This window comes from Delphinus delphis, chromosome 3, assembly GCF_949987515.2.
Source record: "Delphinus delphis chromosome 3, mDelDel1.2, whole genome shotgun sequence".
In the NCBI taxonomy this organism is placed as follows: domain Eukaryota; kingdom Metazoa; phylum Chordata; class Mammalia; order Artiodactyla; family Delphinidae; genus Delphinus; species Delphinus delphis.
In genome coordinates, this window is record NC_082685.1 from 164,142,766 (window position 1) to 164,165,072 (window position 22,307).

Below are 22,307 nucleotides of genomic sequence, written 5' to 3' on the forward strand. Positions count from 1 at the left end.
GCCGCTTGATCTTGAGCCCCTGGCGTTACCCTGCGCTGGGCCGCAACTGCGGTGGTGATCGCGCCGGCCTCCAGTGTCCTCGGGACCGGCTAACGTGGCTTCCTGAGGCAGGGAGGGCCGCGGCCGGAGGACAGCAACTTCTCGTGAAGACAGTTGGACGCCTGAGCGAGCCCTGAGCCAGAAGCGAACTTGCATGCACTGGCCTCCTTCTGTAGTCCGGGGCTTTCTCTCCAAAGCCCAAAATACCCCAGATCATTGTTTGCTTTTTACCTTTTCCTGTAACTAGCCGTATTTACGTACACTCCCACTTGGAATTTCCCCCTTTCAAAGTTGATGGCTGTTTTGGTGTTTCCAGAGGCCTGTTAAATGAAGTCAGGGGATTTACAAGTTGAAGTGACCAACACCCGCTCACCCCCAAGGTGGGTTGGGTTTGCTGGCCCTCTTTTTCCCCCAGCCAGTGCAGGGTACCGTGTGGTATTAAAGAAAGAACCCCAGTGGCCTGTGACAGGGTCGCGGCGGAGTTGGGGCAGTGGCCTTCCTGGCTGCAGTCCTGGAGTGGAGCACAGGGCACCCTCTTCTGGAGTGGGCAGCCCCTAGGTCCTCATCCCTGGTCACTTAGCAACAAAATTCAAGCTCTATCTTTAGAGTTCACCACTTCCTCCTTTCCTTCCTCAGAAATTTGGGTGCAAATAGCACTAAATGGTTTAGCCTTTAAAGGTAAACTTCTGAAACAGCCTGCTCCAAATAAGGACTCGTCATTTGTGAGTGATCGGACTCCAAATCTAAACTGATTATTTTCTCTTTCAAAAATGCACCCCTTGGGGCTTCCCTGGTGGCACAGTGGTTGAGAATCCGCCTGCCAATGCAGAGGACACGGGTTCATCCCTGGTCCGGGAAGACCCCACATGCCGCGGAGCAACTAAGCCCTTGTGCCACAGCTACTGAGCCTGCGCTCTAGAACCTATGAGCCACAACTACTGAGCCCGCATGCCACAACTACTGAAGCCCGCGTGTGCGTCACAATGAGAAGCCACTGCAATGAGAAGCCCGTGCACCACAACAAAGAGAAGCCCCCGCTCGCCGCAACTAGAGAAAGCCCGTGCGCAGCAACGAAGACACAATGCAGCAAAAAATAAATAAATAAAATTTTTTTAAATGCACCCCTTTTACCACAAAGACAAGAGAGTCTCAGTGTTGTAAAAGAACATAAAATTAGGCATTTAGATTTTTTTGTAAAGTCAACGTTGCATATTATATGTACAAAATCTACTTAAGAAGGTGAAGGTAGCTTATCAAAACTGCCAACACACTCAGGATAACTCTTTTTTTTAGAATAACTCTTAAATGAGTAACATTGTGCAAAACTGTATTTTATCCAGAACTGTTCAATTTCAATGAACTATTTTAATTTATGATTTTTAAGTGTTGTATATGTATGGCAATTAAGCAACTTATTGATTTAGTTGAGTAATTTGTCTTTGAGCCACTAAAAAAAAGATTCACTACTTTATAGTTCTCAAAGAGGCCACCTAACTGTAACGCCTGTAACACCAGGAAGATCTTTCAAAATTACAAGCAGTGTATTTAAAGCTTGAAAACCAAATGCACCTGTAATGGCCTCCTCCCGCAAATATGTTTAGAAGGCAAAGCGCTGGGGGGGGGCAGGATGGGGGACCTAACGGTGGAGCAAACTCAAACCCTCCCCACTGCTCACCAAATGACACCCCACCCCTGGATCCAATGGCAGAGTGATTTGAAACACTTCACATTGTCTGGAATTTAGCACACAAATGACTGTTAACTTTCATTATTATTAAATTTAAAGTATCCATTCGACTTATCATATAAACTGCTCTGCAGGAGCTGCTTCTCCAAACATGTTGCTGTATTTGCCAGAGAAGTAGCTCACGTGAGGTGAATGAGTAATGCTTTTTATTTTTTCTTTCGCAAGGCAGTGTAGCTGGGGATAAAGAGCAGATTGTGATATCAGACAGAACTGTCTTCCAATTCCGTCTCCTCCACTGCTGAGTTGCAGCCATAATAGTTCTAAATTTTGACTATTACTGGGTATACCAGTGTGTGTTTGACCAATTTCCTAGTCTTGATATTTAGGACGTTCCCAGCATTTTCTTACTGTATCTGTAAAGAAAAAAAACGTTGCTTGCCATTCCAGTTCTACAAAAATCAAGTCATAAGCCACTGCAGTCACCCACTGACAGGGAAATTCAGGATGGGGTAGGGGGGGAGAGGAAGCATTCTGTTCTTTGGACACCTGCCCCTAGATAGTTAAAATACACATCTAAAGAAAAATTTCAATAATCCCAGATTCTTGCACCTTCCCATACAGAGAAAAGCACTAAAATCATTAATTTTAGGAGGCTGTTCTTTGTGATTAGCAGTGATCTTTTGATGTTCGACTCCATTTTTTTTCCAGCAAAAAATTCGTATATATTCAGTCTCCCCCCTTACCTCTTTCAAAGCAGTACCTTGGAGCCATCTGAGAGGCTGTTTCCCAGACTGTAGTCCTCAGTAAGATCTCCGAATAAAACTTCACCTGCAACTTTTATGTTGTGTGTTTTTATTTCAGTCAACACATCCAAATGCATCCTTACTTGGTATTTTCTTGAGAGAACCTCCCACATCAGGTGGCTTGAGCATCTTAAACTTCAATATTTTCTTAACTGCTGTGTTCAAAATGGTAACCCAAAGTGTAGACTACTGGGGAAAAATTCAAGAAATGTATAAAAACTGTTCTCAAGGAAAGAGACATGAGTCAATGGAGAGCCATACCATGATCTCAGATGGGAAATCTCGAATGAAAAGAAAATTGTTACTGAACAAAGTTCATGTGCCCAGCACAGAGTGAGGCCAAGTAAACCGAAATGTCAGAGTTTGGAGCAGAGAGAGGTTTACAGCAGGGCCAAGCAAGGAGAACGGGTGGCACGTACTCCAAAAACCTGAACTGCCTGATGGTTTTGGGGGAAAAGTTTGTATAGGCAAAATTTGGGGTGAGGGCTGAAGGGTATGTGACTTTCTCTGATCAGCTGGTGGTGAGGTAACAGAGCAGTTATCCAGGAATCTTGCACTCAGCCTGAAGTTGCCATCCTGCGCCTGGGTGAGGGCCTTGTTCTGCAGAAAAACTCAGAGGTGTTGCTACATGTATTCCTTGAGGAGTTCCTAGGACCCTGCTCCAAAGCTGCACTGTTTTTTCTTGACCGCTCCTCCTTTGTTTCTGCATTCCCTCCCTTCCCTAATTAGCAACTGTCCGAACCTGCCCTTTGGGACTCAGGGAAGGTCAAGGAGGCTGAATGAAGCCTATTTCCTACAAACAAGAAACGGGGGGCACAGAAAGGACTTGTGCCTGGGAGCCTCACAGGGTCCTGCTTGGTTTCAGAACCTGCTTGTCTCCAGTGGAAATTCATGGGCTGAGGGTGGTGTAGACACAACCAAATTAAAGCAGATCTCATGAGATAATACACATCTAATAATTTCCTTTGTTGTTCTTTAAGCTTCCAGAGCTGGTTTCCATAACAGCAACTAAAAGCACTTTAATTCTGCAAAAATAAATAAATAAAGCATATTTGAATCAACAACAGGGATGAGGGATAAAAGAGGAGTTTGGGACTGACATACGCACACTACTATATATAAAATAGATAACCAACAAGGACCTACTGTATAGCACAGGGAACTCTGCTCAATATTTTGTAATAACCTATGAGGGAAAAGAATCTGAAAAAGAATAGATATATATGTATGTATAACTGAATCACTTTGCTGTACACCTGAAACTAACACAATACTGTAAATCAACTGTACTTCAATTAAAAAAAATAAAAATAAACAAAACAACAAAAAACGCCAAATGGAAAAAATTAACTGTAGGAAAAACATTCATTGTGCCACCTGTTACAAGTGGTTGATGGCTGGAATATAGGGAGATTGCCTGCAAATCAAGAAGAAAGCACTGGGCATATATATCTATTTTGTTAACCCTGGTGAGTGGCAATGTAGCTTGCCAAAATGAAAAGGCCTGTTTCTTGCTTTGGGTGGTGACGCTGAAAGCTGGGCCTCTGTGCACCGGTGCCGAATCAGATCTCAGAGACAGAATTTTGGGTGAAGTAGAAAAGAATAGCTTTGTCAGGCAAAGGAGGATACAGCGGGCTCCTGCCCCCAAAAAACTATGTGTCCCAACCCAGAAGGATTTGTTGAGGAGTTTTACAGCAAAGGTTCAAGGCTGGGGTTGCTGATAAGATTAAGGTGTGTGCAGGGCCTGCACTCCTCTAATTACCTGGTCTCAGGTAATCTTCTTGATGAGCTTCTCTGGTTCTTTTCATGTAGCCTCAGTTGGTTTCTTGGCTTCTCTTCCCTTGATTAGCACCTGTTGAGTCTGCCCTTTGGAACTCACGGAAGGTCACGGAGGTTGGGGTCCGTTCCCTATAAATGAGAAAATGGGGGATAGAAAGAATTCCGTACGCAGGAACCCCACAGGGTCCTGCTCGGTTTCAGTGGCTGTGGACGAGGGCAGCCCAGGCAGGCTTGGGGTCTGGACTGAGTGACGGCTGCAGTTAAAAGCAAAGAAAACTAGCCCAGTGCCTGGGGTTGGTGTCAAGGAAGAAAATGGGGGCTTGGGGAGACCCTGCGCTTGAAGGCTGAGACACTCTACTTTCTTGCTCTCACCTTCCTCTCATAAATCATCTTCAAGGATGGACTTCAGAGAAGCTCATCACCTCCTGAAGTTGGCAGCAGGCTCCTCCAGCTCTCCCCCTGCCCACGTGAGAAGAAGAAGTGCATGGGGGATGGGACTTTTCTTAGTCACTCTTTTTTCAAAAAACAATTTAAGCAAACCAAACATTTTTGGTTGGGAATTTTTGCAAATTTCCTTGAGTTTTTTGTAGTAAATTAAAAGTGTCCTGAAGTCCATCTACAGAATGGCTGGGCCAGATTACCCTTCTGACCTACTTAAAAATACAAGAAAAAGTCTCCTGTGTATTTCTGGGTCTCCCTGTTAAAGAGATTAGCAGGTCTTTGGTGCTAACTCGATTCAGTGGACAGCTGCGAGATCCCTGCCATTGTAATCTGGATTGGCGTAAACATTTAAGAACTTCATTTTCTTTTAGGAAGGATTTCTGCTTTTGTGATTAAATATTTGGAAGAAGTATATGCATGTGTGCATCTAACTGGCAGTTCTTCTGCCTTTTTCCTGTTCTTGATGGGAGTTAACGATAAAAGGGTATCAGTAGGGAAGCCATGTTTACTCCAAGGACAAAAGGCCTTGGATCCTCATCTGAATAAAAGTGGTTGAATTTTTAAGGCCAATTTAGGAAGTCATATGTGATGTGAAAAGCTATTAAAGGACCTACTGAACAGAAGGCTTCTCCACGACCCACCCTGGCCTCCCACCCTGGTACAGGGCAAACACTCTTTTCCCCATCACCGCCCCTTTGTTCATGCACCTATAATAGTTCCTATTACCCTGTTTCCCAAAATTTTTTGCAAAACTATTTTCCTTCTCATAAACTGAGAATTCACCAAATTCAAGGACCAGGTCTTATTGGTTTTTGGGTTTTTTTTTTTTAATTGAGGTATAGTTGATTTGCAGTGTTGTGTTAATTTCTACTGTACTACAAAGTGATTCGGTTATACATATATATATATATACATATATATATATACATTATTTTTCATTTTCTTTTCCATTATGGTTTATCACAGGATATTGAATATAGCTCCCTGTGCTCTACAGCAGGACCTTGTCGTTTATTATTAATTTACTTAATCTCCAGCATCTAAGAGGGCGTCTCAGCATCTTGATTCATGCTCAGTAGATCTCTATTAAATGAAAGAGAAGATACGGCATCCTAAACCAGGGCCCAGCTGTCTGTCAGGTCCTTCTGAGTTTAGACAAGATCAAGCACAGATCAGGAAACTGAATTTTCTTTAGCCACTTGCATGTCTAAGTCTTTGGATCTTCAGGAATTAAAAACAAACAAAAGAAAAAAAAAACATTATCAAAGGTAGGAAGACATAGGACCCTGGGGATGTCTGCATTCTGTACCGGCTTCTGACCAGCAGCGGTTCTCTATAAAGCCGGATTAATATCTTGCCATGTGTAACCACCAATCAGACTGCTGGGGGCACACGCTAAGGAGACTCGGGTCTCACCCAGTGCTGGTGGTCCTGCTTCTAGAGGGGCATCTTGTGAAACAGGACGGATGGGGCGACACGCACGGCTCTGAGCCTGGACCCACGTGTCCTTAGGGCAGGCCTTTCAGGCCCCATCGCTCTCCCTAACTGAGCCTAAATTCAGTAATCAAAGCAAAGACTAAATCAGAATTTTAAATGACTATGATGAATCATTCAGGTTGGCTTCCACCTATTCTTGGCCTAATTCTCCTGGCTGCATTTCACGCCAAAATGTTCTCAGGGGGTCAAAGCTAAGGGCAGAGAGAATTTGGGCTGAACGTGCCGTGCATGATGAGAGGATCACTGGGCAAATATTTTAAAAATGAAGTAAAAATTAATTCCCTGCCATATTAGTTTACTAGTACGGTTGTAACAAAACATCACAAAGTGGGTGGCTTAAACACTCGGAATGTGTTCCCTCACAGTTCAGGAGGCTGGAGGCCTGAGATCAAGGTGTCGGCAGGGTTAGTTTATTCTGAGGCTGCGAGGATCTGGTCCATGCTCTTTCCCCTGTCTTCTGTTGATTTGCTGGATATCTTTGGCTTTCTTTGGCTTGTAGAAGCATCACCCCATGTCTACCTCCATCTGTGTGTGTCTCTGTATCCAAATCTCCCCTTTTTTTTAGGACACCAGTCATATTGGATTAGGGCCCATCCTAATGACCTCATCTTAACTAATTACATCTGCCACAACAATATTTTTAAGTAAGGTCACATTCTGAGGTTCTGGGGGATTAGGACTTCAACATATGAATTTTAGGGGTACACATTTCAATCCATAACCCCTGCCCTTGGAGGGCTTCCATTCTATTGGGAATACAAATACATGAAATGCACTGCATGTGAAATAGTATTACCTGCCAAGAAACAAAGATTAAGTAGGGACAGAGAATGGGAAGGATCCTGGGGTTAGAGTTTTAGTGGAGGGGGCTAGAGAAGGTCCCGCTGAGGAAGGGGCTTTGGAACTAAGACTTAAAGGAAGTGGGGGAGTGAGCCATGCAGGTAGTGGGGTCCCCATGCATCCCTGTCTCCTGTCTGCATGTCCCTCCCCTCGGGGAGGGTCCTGTGATCCCTGTCCTACCTGCTCCAGGAGCTTGAGCCTTGTCCTCGCCCCGCCCCAATCCCGGCTCCAGCAATTTGGACTCCCCAGGGTGCTGGACCCGCCACCCTATCCTTCCCTCAGTCCCCACGGTGGCCTCAGATCTTCCCCGACTTCCCCCAAGCCTAAGCCACGACCCTCCTCCAAAGCTCTCACCTCCTGCTCTACAGAGAAACGGGAGCAATCTCTTCCAGACGGAGCGCCCCAGACCCCCCTCTCCCAGCTGAGATTTATCTGCGTCCCTGACCTTTGTCACTTCTCAGTTTCCGGTGGAAAAGACCTCTCCCCTACAGCTAAACCTGGAGCCTTCCTCCCTGGGGATTCTGGATACTGCCACCAACCAACCCCCGACGGTCCTCATGTCATCCTGTGGCAACTGTCCTCTGCAATCCACAACCCCGCTCAGCTCTGCATCTTAAACCAGACTCTGCTTCTTCCCCCAACCCTTCTCCACCCACCTCAGTCCCACCTGCCTCACCATCCCAGCCAAACCTTCTGCAAGAAAGATCTCCTTCAACAAGCTCCACTTTCCATCTTTTATTTACTCATTAAAAATATATATATATAATGTTTCTTTGCAAATTGCAAAAGTAGTATGTGCTTTTTGGAAACACTCTGCGCCTCCACCCCCAACACTCTGAGTGTATAAAGTAAAGACGTCTCCCGTCTCTGTTCTCCCTGTTACTATTTGAATCACTGTCATGTGCTTCTGCCCCTCCTCTCCTTTCCCAAGGGTCCTGCAGGGGCTTCTTTTCTTTTAAATTCAACGGACATTCCCAGCCTCACCCAAATCTGACATCAGCACGAGCCCCATACTCTGCCTGAACAGTGACCATCTACAGCAGACACAGGCGCCGTCACTTGGACTCACGCTGTCTGCTCGCACAGTAGTCGCCCAGCTCTCCAGTCCAAAGCTGGGAAGTGAGAAGCCTCCCCCGCACCATATTCCAAAACCCCTGTCCTTCCTGAGGCTCCAGGAATGGGAAGGAGGTGGGAGTTTTGCCCATGTGGGACTGCAGAGGGGCAAGGCTCAAGGGGCGTGAACCAGATTGTGAATTTCAAGAACAGAGACCTGTCCAGCTGTATCCTAAAGCAGCACGTGGCCCAGACGACGCTCAGGAAACGTTCCTGGTTGAGTAAATAAAAGAGATGGCTGAGCACTCCCAGCTTTCTTGAGATCCTAAACCTAAACTCACTCACCCTGCCCGACCTGGAGTATCCTACCCAACCCGGAAGACATTAGCTCGTCAATTCCAAAGACAAACAAGCCCGGGTACAAAGATTGTGGGATCTACACCCACCTCTTACCACATTAACTGTGGTGAGCCCACAGTTACGACTTTTTTTGGACACATTTTTACCGTTGACTACGATTGCCTCTGGTCCCATGGTATAGATTGTCTCGAGAATTCACCAGAACATTTTGGCATTTTGTTCTTGGACCAGAAATACCCCCAGTTTACGACAATAAAAATCCCCCAATTCTGTTCTTCCCTCTCCTAATCTGCAGTTATTCAGTCACCTGGTTTCTGGAGGAAGCAGATGCACAACCAGCATCTCAATTTGCACATTGTACCACAGATTCCTCCGCAGAATCCTCCCTGCTGGTGACTCACGCCCACATTCCCCGCAGCAGCAGTTGGCTTCTGAGTCCCCCTTACCAGACTGCAAGGCTGCTCTAGGGATCAGCTCCCCTTTGAGACCTGGTCTCTGGTTTCTGGTTTCTTCTCTGTTAGCACAGACCTCTCTCTTCCCCTCCCACCCCTCACAAACATTCTCCTTGACAGAATTTCTTAAGTAAGCATTGATGGAGTGGGTGGAACAGAAAACGTCTCAGCACGGTCCTGCTCTGCAAGCTTGCACTTGCTCCCGAGGATGAGATGCCTGTACCTGCCCGTGTGCTCACGGCATAGGCAGCTAGGGTCCCCTGACAGCTACCAACCGCTGGGGCTGTCGATGACTCACACTGGAAGGGCTGAACAATGTCACAAAGAGAGTGTGAGTGTGTCTGGGTGCTGGGTGCGCTAAAGGGAACCTGGCTCCTTTGTGTCTTGTAGGCTGACGGGCTCCGGTTGTCCCCGAACTCCCTGCCCCAAACCCTCCAGTCTCAACCAGGAGAGCTTTGGCGCTGCACTGGCGGGAACACACGCACCGTAGAGGACAGAGATCACAGCAGTTTTGACTTAATGCTTCTCTTGCTCTCTCTTGTGGATGATTTTTCACTGCTCATCATGTCAGTCTCCACTCTCTCTTTGAGTCCCAGTTCTTGGACCCAGATTGCCCTTCACTAGATTGTCAGAGGAATGAAACCAAATTGCTCTCCATCTGGAGAATCTCAGGTATTCTAGCCTTTGAAGATGTCTGAACTATATCAGTCTATTTTTTAATTGATTTTTATTTTTATTTTTGGCTCCACTGTGCAGCTTGTGGGATCTTAGTTCCCCAACCAGGGATTGAACCCATGCCCCCTGCAGTGAAAGCGCGGAGTCCTAACCACTGGACCACCAGGGAAGTCCCCAGTCTATGTTTAAAAATGTTTTCCCTAAAATCTCCCGAATTTCCCGAACTGAACTTCGTTTCTGTTTGTCCCACACCAGTCCGCCTCGGGCTCTTTGCTCTGGGCATCCTATCAGTGCCCCTGCCCCACCTCCTGTCTTTATGTCTCTGACTCTCCAAACTTCAGGTGTGCTCACTGGGACACTGTTGATGAAGCATCCGCTGAACCCCACCACACGACCTGGGATCCCTCTTGGCAGCAGGAAATAGGGCTGTACCCACACAACAGAAAATCAAAACGTGTCCCTCGCCGCAGCCAATGTGTGCTCGGGTCTCAGAGTTCTCAAATGAAGCGGGATCACCCCCTTGCAAATACTCCTAGTAACATTTACTTCCACTAGTTCTGCCGTGGGGTCATCTGTGAACACTTGCCCCTCAGCAGAATCAGACGCTAGAGAGTAGAGTTAAAATGTTGTGTAAATGACCCTTGACACTGAGATGGTGGAATTCTACACATCGAGTGGAATTCATTTTCTGCGAATCTGGGAGAGACTGCCTTTGCTCTGTTCTAGCTGCGGACCCTCTGGTGGCCTCATTTCCCACCCCGCCTCTAACCCGACTCTTCGGGCCTCACTTGACCTTGTTGCTAGGCCTTGCCACATCCCAGAACCCTCCAACCCCTTCTTCGGTCACTCAGCACCACACCCTCGTTCCTGCTCTTTCTTCTTTCCCTGTTGCAGGTTAATTCTACAAGGTCTCACCTAAATTCTTCTCATATCAGACTCTGCCTCCAGAACTTACCCTTGACTTTCCACCACCCACAACAAGAGAACCCCTTCCCTGGGGTCACGCCTACCACCCCCTGCTGGAACATCACCGAGGCGGTTGAGTACCGCACCCGCCAGGGGTCCTGACAATGTGGGTGTGGTCTGCACACTGAGTGGGGGCCAGTCTTCGAGCCCCTCAACAATTCTGTGTGCATTCTTGGTTCTTGCCGCTCTAGACAGTCGCCACTCTCTCCCCGGCTTGGTCTTACCAGGCACCCTGACTCTCCAGCGTCAGTGGTCCACAAAGCTCTTCGCTCCGTGCCCATCTTCCCTGGGCAATCTCACTTTCTCCCTGGCTTTCCCCCATACACAGGGCTCCTGGGGTAAGCTTTACAAACACACAGAGCCTGATGTACTCTGGGTAGCACCTCCTGGAGGTCCCTTAGGCGTCTTAGGAGTCTTCCTGGGCCAGACTGAACTCACATTCTTCTCCCACAAATTGGCTCTCCTTCTGCCCTTCTTATGTTTAGTGACACCACCACCTGCCCAGAAACCCAAGCCAGAGCCTCAGTCCTCCTCCTGACTTCCAGACCTCCCCTAACATTGCTTGTTTTCCCCACCCCTCTCTCTGTGTCCCCTGCCACATCAGATGTCTCCTCAGGACGCCTGTCTGGGGTTTTAGGTCCACATCCCCAGCCTGGTACTGTCCACTGCACATGGGGGCATATGGCATGGTTGTTAAGTTGAGATTTGGCACATCAGTGTTCAAAATCCTACTTAGCATCAACCCTGTGACTCAGTAATTCCACTCCTGGTCACGTACCCGACACAAATGTGTACATATTTCCAACAAGACAGAGACTGGGCTCTTCACGGTAGCTTCCTTCATCACGGGAAAGAGGAGGAAGGAGGAGAATGAGGCGAGAAACAAAACAACAAGGACTAGAAGAAAACAAATGTTCACCAACAGGAGACTGGATACATTTGTTGTGGCGTATTCACACGGTGGAACACTATACTGCCGTGAACATGGGTGGACTCTGCTGCTCTCAACAACATGCGTGAATGTCACCGACATGATGCTGGCCAAAAGGAGGCAAACACGAAAGAGAGCACATGCCACATGATTCCATTTATAGAAAGCTTAAAATCAGGCAAAACTAAGCTCTGCTGTATGAAAGGTGGTCTGCTGTATGAAAGGTGGATAGTGTTTACCTTTGGGGAGGAGGGGGGGTAGTGGCTGGGAAGGGTACAGAGAGGGGTTTGGGGCCCTTGGAATGTCATGTCCTACTTGTGATCCTGAGAGGTGGCTGCACAGATGGGTTCACTCTGAGATAATTCATCAATCTATACACTTAGGGTTTTCCAAATGTATGCTACACCTCAATACATTTTCTAAAAGTTCAGCTCTTTTTGGCTTGGGCAAGTTATTTAAACGCTGTAGGGCTACATATTCCTCTCTACAGGTAGTAACACCTCCCTTACAAGGTTGTAAGAGAAGATTGAGAAAAGCAATACGTGGGAAAGGTTTAACATGGAAAGTGCCATTGAATGAGCGCTGCAGTAATATTAGCTAATATCCTTATGATTAGCACTCAGTAAAGGTTTGTGAAAGGAAGGATAAACCCAGAGCCCCAGCTCTCTCCCCACCCCAGAAATTCCTTTTATCCCTGTAGCTGGAGGCTGTGCCCCTACAGAAGACCTCCTAGGAACCCTCTGGGATAGAGCCCACCCTCCTGTAGCCCCCTGCTGAGAATGGAATTCCTGCTTCCACCCCACTCTGTGGTGGGAGGAGGGCGTCTCCCAGCTCCAGATCTTCTGGGGACCTGGAGTTCAGGACTGTTTCTAGTACTACTCATGGTTCAGGCATTTCTCTTTGGCTTGGAAGCTTAACCATTACTCATATCATTGTTTACCCCCAACTCCCCACGGCCAGATCAGCGATGGCGGGGACGCTCACTCTGTGTGTCCCTTGGACCTACTGCTGCTCGTTTTAACCCAAAATAACACTGAGGATGAAGAATGTGCCCAGTAGCTACCAATCCCCAACAAGCCCACTAGAAATAAACACTGTTCTTCAAGATCAGCCTTGTTAGGGGGATATTATTAACACACTACCTAAGGAAGCAATGAACTTCCCTTGGAAAGTAGGATAGTCTTTCAGCTACGTTTAACCTCTTGTGCTTCAGTTTCTCTGTCTGTAAGGATGGGAATAGTAATAGCACCTTCTTCATAGTTTTATTAATGAGGCGTAAATGAGCTAATTTATGTAAAATGCTTAAAACAGTACCTGGCACATAATAAGCTTTACATATGTTAGTACTGGGATTACTGTTGTTCCTTAGAACACAAGCACATGGTTCCTCCAGTTTAACTGTCCTGAAGGGAGAGCTGTGGTCTTCCTCTGCTCCAAATACCTCCAGTTATACCAGATTCCAGAAGAAGGAATTGGAGAAGCAGAGTGGAGCTCGCCGAGGGTACCAGCCACCTGAGACCCAGGTATAATTAGGGAAGATTGAAAACGGAAGCAGTGAAAGATGGTAAACAGATTAGGCAGGGATGTCATTGTCATACTCTCCAAACCTCCAGTGCCATCAGGTGCCACAAAATCGAGGTGGACCCACCTTGGGCCCATCTCTTTTACTGAGTCCAAGCTATACTGCTTGCTGCACAACAGGCCAGTAAACCGGGAGACAAGTCGTTGGGGCAAGGAATAGTGACTTTATTCGGAAGGCTAGGAACCAAGAAGATGGTGGACTTATGTCCCAAAGAACCATCTCCCCTGAGTTAGAACTCAGGCTTCTTTTATACTAAAAGGAGAGGGAAGAAAGTCAAACATTTCTTGGTTCTGGTCAGCCCTCAGAGGGGATGTGTTCATTTCTTCCTTCCTGCAGTCATTCACAGGTGGGCCTGGTCATGTTGTTTCCTGTGAGCTAAACAAAGGTATTTTAACTTAACACTCATTACCTGGGAGGCAGGGTTCCCAGAGATGGGCCATTATGTATAACTTAAGCTTACAGGTAATATCCCTTTAGTGATTAACTTGTAATAGAATACAAAGGTTCTTCCCAGGAATTCCCTGGTGGTCCAGTGGTTAGGACTCCATGCTTTCACTGCCGAAGGTTGGGGAACTAAGATCCCACTAGCTGCGTCGAGCAGCCAATAAAACCCCCAAAATCCAAAGGTTCTTCCCTATTACATCTCCAGGGAGCCCATGGCCACCACCCAGCATCCCAGCATCTGTGGCAGCAGTGTCACCTTCTTTAAGCAGTTCCCTCCTTAACACAACCCTAGTTGCCCTTCCACAGCTGTGCAGTGGGACACAGTCACCTCCAGTCTGCCTGCCTTCTCTCCTTGTGGCCCAGGACAGGAGCACAGAAATAACATGGAAAAGCTTCCAGAACCTTACAGACTTCTGCAACCACAGACCTGATCTGGAGTACCAGCTCCCTTCAACCGTGAAACCTGGAAGGCCCACTGAATTCCTACTCTTGGCTTTTAGTGGGGCACATTGGTCTCCTAGAACCTTCCTCCACCGCCCTGCCAATACCTTCCTGGGGCAGACCTCATCTTTCCCTCCAGAGGCGCTGCTTCCCAACCCTGAAGATAAAAAGGCCACCCAAGGTACAACCACAGATATTCCCGAGTCTCTAGTGAGTATTTACATCTTTGAAACCTTCCAGACCCCAAATCCACCTCTCTGGCTCCAACCATAAATATATTTAGACCAAATCACCTCCCAAAGAGGTAAACAGAAAAATGTATAAATAAGAACAATTCTAAACAAACTGCCCATTTCTCCCAAAATAACAATTTGAAAATAAAAGTATCTGAAAACTTCCTCAATTTATAACAGCTGATTTGCTAACCATCTACACATTGCTACGCCATAGGACACAATTGTAAATTTAAAAAAAGAAACAGATTTAGACGTTCTGTGAATTCAGAGGCAAAAGAAGAATCTGGGAAAAGTAGGATCAGAATCTCAATTACATTCTTTAAAATCAGGCTGAATATTGGTGAAAATGGGTCAACAACACTGTCTTTTTAAAAGGTGGGAGTTCAGTGGGAAAAGGGGATCAGCTTCTCCCAGTTGCAATTCACAAGGGAGCCGCTGAGGACAGGGCCTTTGGATGGGGCGAAGCGAGTGGGATTCAGGAGGAAGCATTGGTATCAGGTGCTCGGGCTCCAGGTGAGGGCTCCACCCACTTGGGATGCAGGACAGAGAACCTGAGGAGACGTCTCTGGGAGGCTGGAGCAGGTGCTGAGTGGAAGATAGAGGGGGTTCAAGGCACCCTTGACCTACTTCAGCCTTTGGCTCAGGGCTAGAGTAGGGTCCATGGAAGGGGAAGGGAATTCCCTTGTGCTTTCTTTTTCCTCCTCTTTTCACTGTTAAAAAGTAGTTTTTTAAAAAAGGTAAAATCATGACTCTCACATACATATAAAAATAAATGCTTGTTAAAGATTTTATTCAACAAAGGAAGGAACCAGGCACACATGCCAATCTGTTTAAAAGAGAGTCCAAAGAGCAGACCCACTTACAGATCAGGAATATTTAAATGAACGTGCAGATGAAGGAAACACTGGTTGTTCCAGGTGCCGGGAGAGAGAGAAGGCAATTACACCTCTCCTGAACAGGACAGACAGTGCATGTCTATAAACATGAATCCTTTGCATTGCTATTAGTTACTGTACCTGGTTGAACAACGCCCACCGAAAATTCACATCCATCCGAGAACCTGTGAATGGGACCTTATTTGGAAATACGGTCTTTGCAATGTAATCAAGTTAAGATGAGGTCATCCTGGATGAGGGTGAGCCCCAAATCCAATACGACTGATGTCCTTAGAAGAAGATGGAAGTTTGGACACAGACACACACACGGGGAGAACATCATGTGAAGACAAGAGTGGAGATCGTAGTGATGTGTCTGTGAACCAAGAAGCCCAAGCATGGCTAGCGGCGGGAATGAGAAGCTGGAAGAGGTGGGGAGGGATCCCCCAGAGCCTTCAGAGAGAGGATGGAACTGCTGACACCCTGACTTCAGACTTCTAGGCTCCAGAGCTGTGAAACAATCCATTTCTGTTCTAAACCACTTAGCTGGTGCCACTTTGTTACGATAGCCCTAAGAAACTAACACAGGTACCTACAACTTACTGAGACAGAAAACAGCTCAAAGACAATGAAAGACTAGAATCAGACAACCTGGAAGGTTGTACTGTTGGTGGACGATGTTTTCCTACGCCTCATTAAATCTCCTTGTTCTCAGCATCCAAACCTGCGGAGGGCCCGCTTTCAATCTACCTGAGTCCATATGTGTCCGAAGTCCTTGATTAGTATAATTCATTTCACATGGATATAGGACATTGGTGAGGCACCCTTTATAACATTTTGTTTAATGCAGACATAATTCTCCATGCCAAAAAAAAAGCCTGACAAATAGTATTTTAATACACATCTCTGTTCCTAACCTGAGGGCTGCCTACTTTAAAATTTGGTTTTATGTCCATATAAAAAAATCAGAGTAGTTGAGATTCACAGAATAACTCTTGCTTCTCTGGGATTCATTGCTGTGTCATTCCATGTTAAGCACTCTTTTTTTTGGCTTCACCACAGGGCTTGTGGGATCTTAGCTCCCTGACCAGGGATCGAACCCGGCCCCCGGCAATGGAGGCACAGAGTCCTAACCACTGGATCGCCAGGGAATTCCCAAGCACTTTTTCTTTGGAAGTATTTAGTAGGAGTGGGGTCCGGCAGAATATGGCCGGCAGGTATGGGAAATTGGGGGAAACATATTAAGCATTTTAATGTTATATTTGGAAAATTAAAAACAGATATTTATTTTATAATACAAACTACAGAGAACAAATAAGTCCCCTGAATGGTGCCTATAGGCAGAAAATAAAGCAAGAAAGGCTTTAGAGGAAGCTCACGTGTTAACACAATGTGTCCTATTCACCTGGATTATAAAATCCAAGTTTTTTCTGCTGCTTCCTACTGCACAGTATGTCAGCTTGCTGTTTAAATATAAGTATGCATATATTTTTTAAATAACACTGGATTTTATAGATACTGTAATAAAGTATAAAAGTAGATTCTGGGACCGTCTTTTGTTTGTATAAGTTAGCACTTATCCTTGAACTTGAGTTGGCAACATTAGACTACTGTCCAGAAAGATTATTTAAATCTTGCCATGGAGCCATTAAATGTGGTGGGCTTAGACCAAGGACACAGTCTTCGAACCTGAAAGTGGTCTCAGCATTCCAAATTTCAGACATGCCTGTGTGTCTGGACCCACCACTGGACACCCCTCATCACTCTACAAGTATGGGACCACGTATTTCCATCAAACCTCTCATTTTTGCTTACTCTTCTTTTTTCTTTGGGTGGCTGAAGACGGCATCAACAATCTGTGGCAATGTTTATTGTCATATATGGATTCACACAGGATGGAGTACTTTTTTTCCAGTATGTTGGAGTTCCAGAATTGTTGTGTAACTATGACAGAAATTCTTTTTTTCTTTAAGAGATGCCAACACATTTAATATTTTTAAATTTTATTTATTTATTTTTGGCTGTGTTGGGTCTTCGTTGCTGCGCGTGGGCTTTCTCTAGCTGTGGCAAGAGGAGGCTCTTCGTTGCGGTGCGCGGGCTTGTTGCTGTGGCTTCTCTTGTTGCAGAGCACGGGCTCTAGGCGCGTGGGCTTCAGTAGTTGTGGCACACGGGCTCAGTAGTTGTGGCTCGCGGGCTCTAGAGGGCAGGCTCAGTAGCTGTGGCTCATGGGCTTAGGTGCTCCACGGCATGTGGGATCTCCCCAGACCAGGGCTCGAACCCGTGTCCCCTGCATTGGCAGGCAGATTCTTAACCACTGTGCCACCAGGGAAGTCCCTGACAGAAATTATTGATTTAAGTGATATTTCAGCCAAAATATTTTAAGAGGACATTTATGTTTATACCTTTGCTTTTCCTGCAAAGGAGAATTTTCGGCTGCACGTAAGATTGGGCAGAACTAGAACATAATATCAGGAATCAACAAAGTGCAGAAGGTTTTGTATGATTCAGCTTTTTCCATTACTAAGATTAAAACAACAATAACAACAAAAGCCAGCCTTTCGTAGTGGAGAAACTCATGTGCAAATTTGCATTCTGACAGCTGCTCAAGTTTCCTTTGGAGAAGAATCTAAGAGAAAAATTCAGATTGCTGTTCAAGCCAGTCCAATTTTTCAATCAAATAATCATTAACTGAATTAGCTTAGGACATCAAACTTCAAGTTTTGCAAAAGACTGATTTAATGCCCCTCTTTTCCCTATGTGTGCTGAATAAACCAATAGAGGAAATTGAGCTTAATAATTTCATGAGGCACAATGGCTCAAGGTACTGTTGGGAAAGAAATGTGGTTTTCTCAGGTCTTACACATCGTCGTGAAAGCTGATGACAGTTTTGAAGCCACGTGAAAATTCTTCAAAGTAAATTAGTCAAATAGAAAAAAAAAAAACACGTTAATGGTGTTCTGCCCTGGTGATGCTCCTGAAATGCTGGGATTTGCAGACACCGAGCAAAAATCAAAGGAAAACACTCGTTTCTGGAATGTGCTGTATCATGCATCGTCAGTGTCACCTTTCAAACTTCTGCCCAGGAATTGATAAGAAAACCTCAACCAACGGTAATCAACTACATGAAAAGCTATGCATCTGGGGGGTGCCTCAGATGATCCACTTTGCTCTGTATGAAGATCTGAATGTCAGTCAGAAAGTTCTCCACTGGGGTCTGATGATTGGCAAAGGGAAATAAACACTTTTACATGCTGGAGGGGGAGGTGTCGTATTTGTGGAATACTAGGGTAAAAACATACAGCTGTAAACGTCTTGAAATGATTATCTTTCAGCAAGTCTTGTCCTATTTGACAATTATACTTGAAAGTTGGAATATAAACTTCCCCTTAGGAAAACATTTAGTGCCCAAACCAAGTCACGGATGTTGAGAATCATTGCTAAAACTGTCTTTTTATACTTTTTCAACCTAAAACTTTCAAAGACAAGGTTATTGAAAAGTATTCCATGAAAAAAATAAATGTGTGTCTAGTGCGTATATATGCTGAACTCAGGATCTACTTTCTAGATGCCGTGGCCGAAAAATCTCATCTCAGAGCTTCTCAAGAAACTCCCTTTTCCCCTAATATGCCATCTGTGCTGGAAAACATCTCCAAGAAGAAATTTTGAAGTTCCGGCTTTTGCCAAAGGTAATTTCCAGAAAATCACAACAGAGGTCCTTGCAGGGGGCCTGCTGAGAGCAGCCGTTGACCTTTCCTCCTTTCTAAGGGCAACAGATTTCATTCAGGTGCACGCCCTCTGCCCTGGGGAAGCCCAGTGTTGGGGAGTGGGGTGTGGGTACCATTTCTAGTTCCAGGGGTTGGGCTGTGGTGGACTTCTGCCCATCAGCACAGCACAGCACAGCATCCTGGTCACATCATGGGTCCATCAATGATCATATAATGGAAACTGTCCAATCACATGACCCTCTGACTTCTTGGGGGTTTGCAGACAGACCCACTCTGTCTCCTACTGGACATGAAGGAGAAAGTAGCTGGATTTGACTTCTACAGGTACACAAGGGGGACAGGCCTCAGGATAAAACTGTCTCTAGCTGTCTCTCTACAGCTAGGGTTCCCACATCACGTACCTGAGTCACCACATCAGCCTTAAGGGAAATCCGTCCACCTCCGGACTTCCATTATAGGAGCCACAGCTTCCCCTTTGTCGTTTGAGTTGGATTTCTAATTACTTGTCACATAAGGAATCTTTGCTAAATCTGAATCTCGTGCCAGGAGGCAGGTGTGGCAAATCAAGAAACCCTAAGACACCAAAACTGCCTGGAGAAAGGTACAGCAGTCTTTTGCCCAGTTTTGAAACTAGCGGCTCTTGCTACTAGTTTGCAAAATGGTTAAACTGTCTTCATTTACATCTTGGGAAACAGGCCATGTGTCCACCAAGATAGTATCAGGGAACTTGGTAGGGAATGTTCTGGAATGTGTTGGCCAATCTTCATAGCCTCTTGTAAGGTTTTAAAAGGAAAAACAAGAAACACAACTTAGGTTGAAGGTGGCCGAGGAGGAATGAGAGCCAATAATCCCTGTTAATCATGACAGTCCACTGACATGATGACTTTGAACATTTGGAGGTAAAATACCTCTCCTTAAAGAAAGGGAGAGGGCTTCCCTGGTGGCGCAGTGGTTGAGCGTCCGCCTGCCGATGCAGGGGACGCGGGTTCGTGCCCCGGTCCGGGGAGATCCCACTTGCCACGGAGCGGCTGGGCCTGTGAGCCATGGCCGCTGAGCCTGCACGTCCGGAGCCTGTGCTCCGCAATGGGAGAGGCCACAACAGTGAGAGGCCCGTGTACCAAAAAGGGAGAAAACATTCCTATTGAGATCTCATTTTTTACCCACATGTATCTGATTTTTTTCCTTACTATGGACTTTAAAAACTAAACAACACAACAGACCTGATGTCGAAAGGGCCATGCTGAGCCCCGGGCTCCTCTTCTGTAGGAGGCACAAAAACTGCAATGTTTATAAGAGCCAACAATTTTTAAAATGTATCTTTAGAGACAAAAATATCATTTTCGGCTTCCCTGGGGACGCAGTAGTTAAGAATCCGCCTGCCAATGCAGGGGACACGGGTTCGAGCCCTGGTCTGGGAAGGTTCCACATGCCATGGAGCAACTAAGCCCATGCACCACAACTACTGAGCCTGTGCTCTAGAGCCCACGAGCCACAACTAATGAGCCTGTGTGCCACAATTACTGAAGCCCATGCACCTACAGCCCGTGCTCCGCAACAAGAGAAGCCACCACTCGCCACAACTAGAGAAAGCCTACGTGCAGCAACAAAGACCCAATGCAGCCAAAAATAAATAAATAAAAATAAATTTTAAAAATATATATCATTTTCTTCTACTATTACCATTGGTATTGGTTGGTTTTTTTTTTAGCATGTTATTTGTCTTGAAATTTCCAATAACATTAAAGGAAAGCATATGATTTTTTCCCCCTCAAAACGGAGCTTGGTTTTGAAGTTTGAGGATATTCTGCTGGAGAATCTAGAAGCAGAGAAACTCAAGCTGCCTGCATATATTGTCAGAGGGAGCCCAAAACCAAAAATAATTGAAAGATCATAGAACAGGCAGCAATGTTTGACTGAAGAAGTCAGGAGGAATTTGATTTACCAAAAAAAAAAAAAAAATCACTTATCTTTAACTTTTATAGAACTTGTCTGTTTTAAAAGGAGAGAATAATTGAACTGATTTCCACTTATAGCCGCCTCCCTGCCAAAGTTCTCAAAGCTTGTTTTTTTCTCATGATGATAATACCTGTACCTTGCCTTTCAGTAGCTCCAGGGAGCTCAAAGCATCTTGCAAATATGATCTCATTAGTCCCGATTCTATCCCCAGACACTTTATGCATATTAACCTGCCTTTGTAAAGTGACTGTCAAACGCAAAATGGAAAATGACACCAAATCTCCCGCAGCTCTTTTCTTAAATGCCGTAAGTAGGTAAACGTGTGTATTATTCTAGGTTGTTGGTTGCAAACAACCAAACTCCCACTGCAGCTAGTTTAAGCAGAAAAGGGCTTTATTAAAAGATACTGAATAGCTCACCAAAATGCCTGGACAGCAGAGGTCCTGGTTCACAGACTGGCCATCCCAAACCTCATTCCTGCAGGGTTCTTTTTAATAGACTTTCTTTCTTTTTTTTTTTTTGCGGTACGTGGGCCTCTCACTGTTGTGGCCTCTCCCATTGCGGAGCACAGGCTCCGGACGCGCAGGCTCAGCGGCCATGGCTCACGGGCCCAGCCACTCCGCGTCATGTGGGATCCTCCCGGACCGGGGCACGAACCTGTGTCCCCTGCATCGGCAGGCGGACTCTCAACCACTGCGCCACCAGGGAAGCCCTAGACTTTATTTTTTAAAACAGTTTTAGATCTATAGAAATGCTGAGCAGAAAGTATAGAGCTCCGATGAGCCCTGCACCATTTCCCCTATTAATAAAATCTAACATTAATGTGGTACATTTGTTACAAATAATGAACCAATATTGATACCTTATTATTAACTGATGACTGTAGATTATTCAGATTTCTGAAGTTTTTACCTAACATTCACTTTCTGTTGGCACAGTGATTAAGAATCCGCCTGCCAATGTAGGGGACACGGGTTTGATCCCTGGTCCAGGAAGCTCCCACATGCCGTGGAGCAACTAAGCCCATGCGCCACAACTACGGAGCCCATGTGCTGCAACTGCTGAAGCCCGTGAGACTAGAGCCCGTGCTCCGCAACAAGAGAAGCCATCACGATGAGAAGCCCGCCCACCGCAACAAAGAGTAGCTCCCAGCTTGCTGCAACTAGAGAAAGCCCGCGCACAGCAAGGAAGACCCAATGCAGCCAAAAAATAAATAAAATTTAAAAATAAAAACTACCTTAAAAAAAAAAGAAAAATCCCATCCAGGATCCCACATTGCATCGAGTTGTCGCGTCTCCTCAGGCTCCTCTCGGGTCTGACAGTTTCTCAGGCTTTCCTTGTTGTTGATGACCTTGAGAGTTTTGAGGGATTCATCAGGCATACTGTAGGATGCTCTCCTATCAGAATCTGCCTGATGTTTTCCTCATGATCAGATAGGGAGGATGGGTTTGGGGAAGAAGGCCGTAGAGGTAAATTCCATTTTCATTACATCCAAAGGTCCACACTCTCAACATGATTTATCCCT

At 45.8% G+C, this 22,307-nt stretch overlaps 1 long non-coding RNA gene across 2 annotated transcripts; it reads right to left on the reverse strand.

The window, feature by feature from the left end:
- Positions 1-1,044: 1,044 nt before the first annotated feature.
- On the reverse strand, positions 1,045-22,040 carry LOC132423676 (uncharacterized). 2 transcript variants are annotated; one of them, XR_009519028.1, is made up of 3 exons: positions 22,020-22,040; positions 4,292-4,437; positions 1,045-3,554 (listed from the first exon to the last, which is right to left on the reverse strand). It is a non-coding gene; the product is annotated as an uncharacterized lncRNA (long non-coding RNA). The 2 variants fall into 2 exon arrangements; XR_009519029.1 differs by lacking the exon at positions 22,020-22,040 and adding an exon at positions 4,681-4,757.
- Between the last annotated feature and the right edge of the window lie 267 nt (positions 22,041-22,307).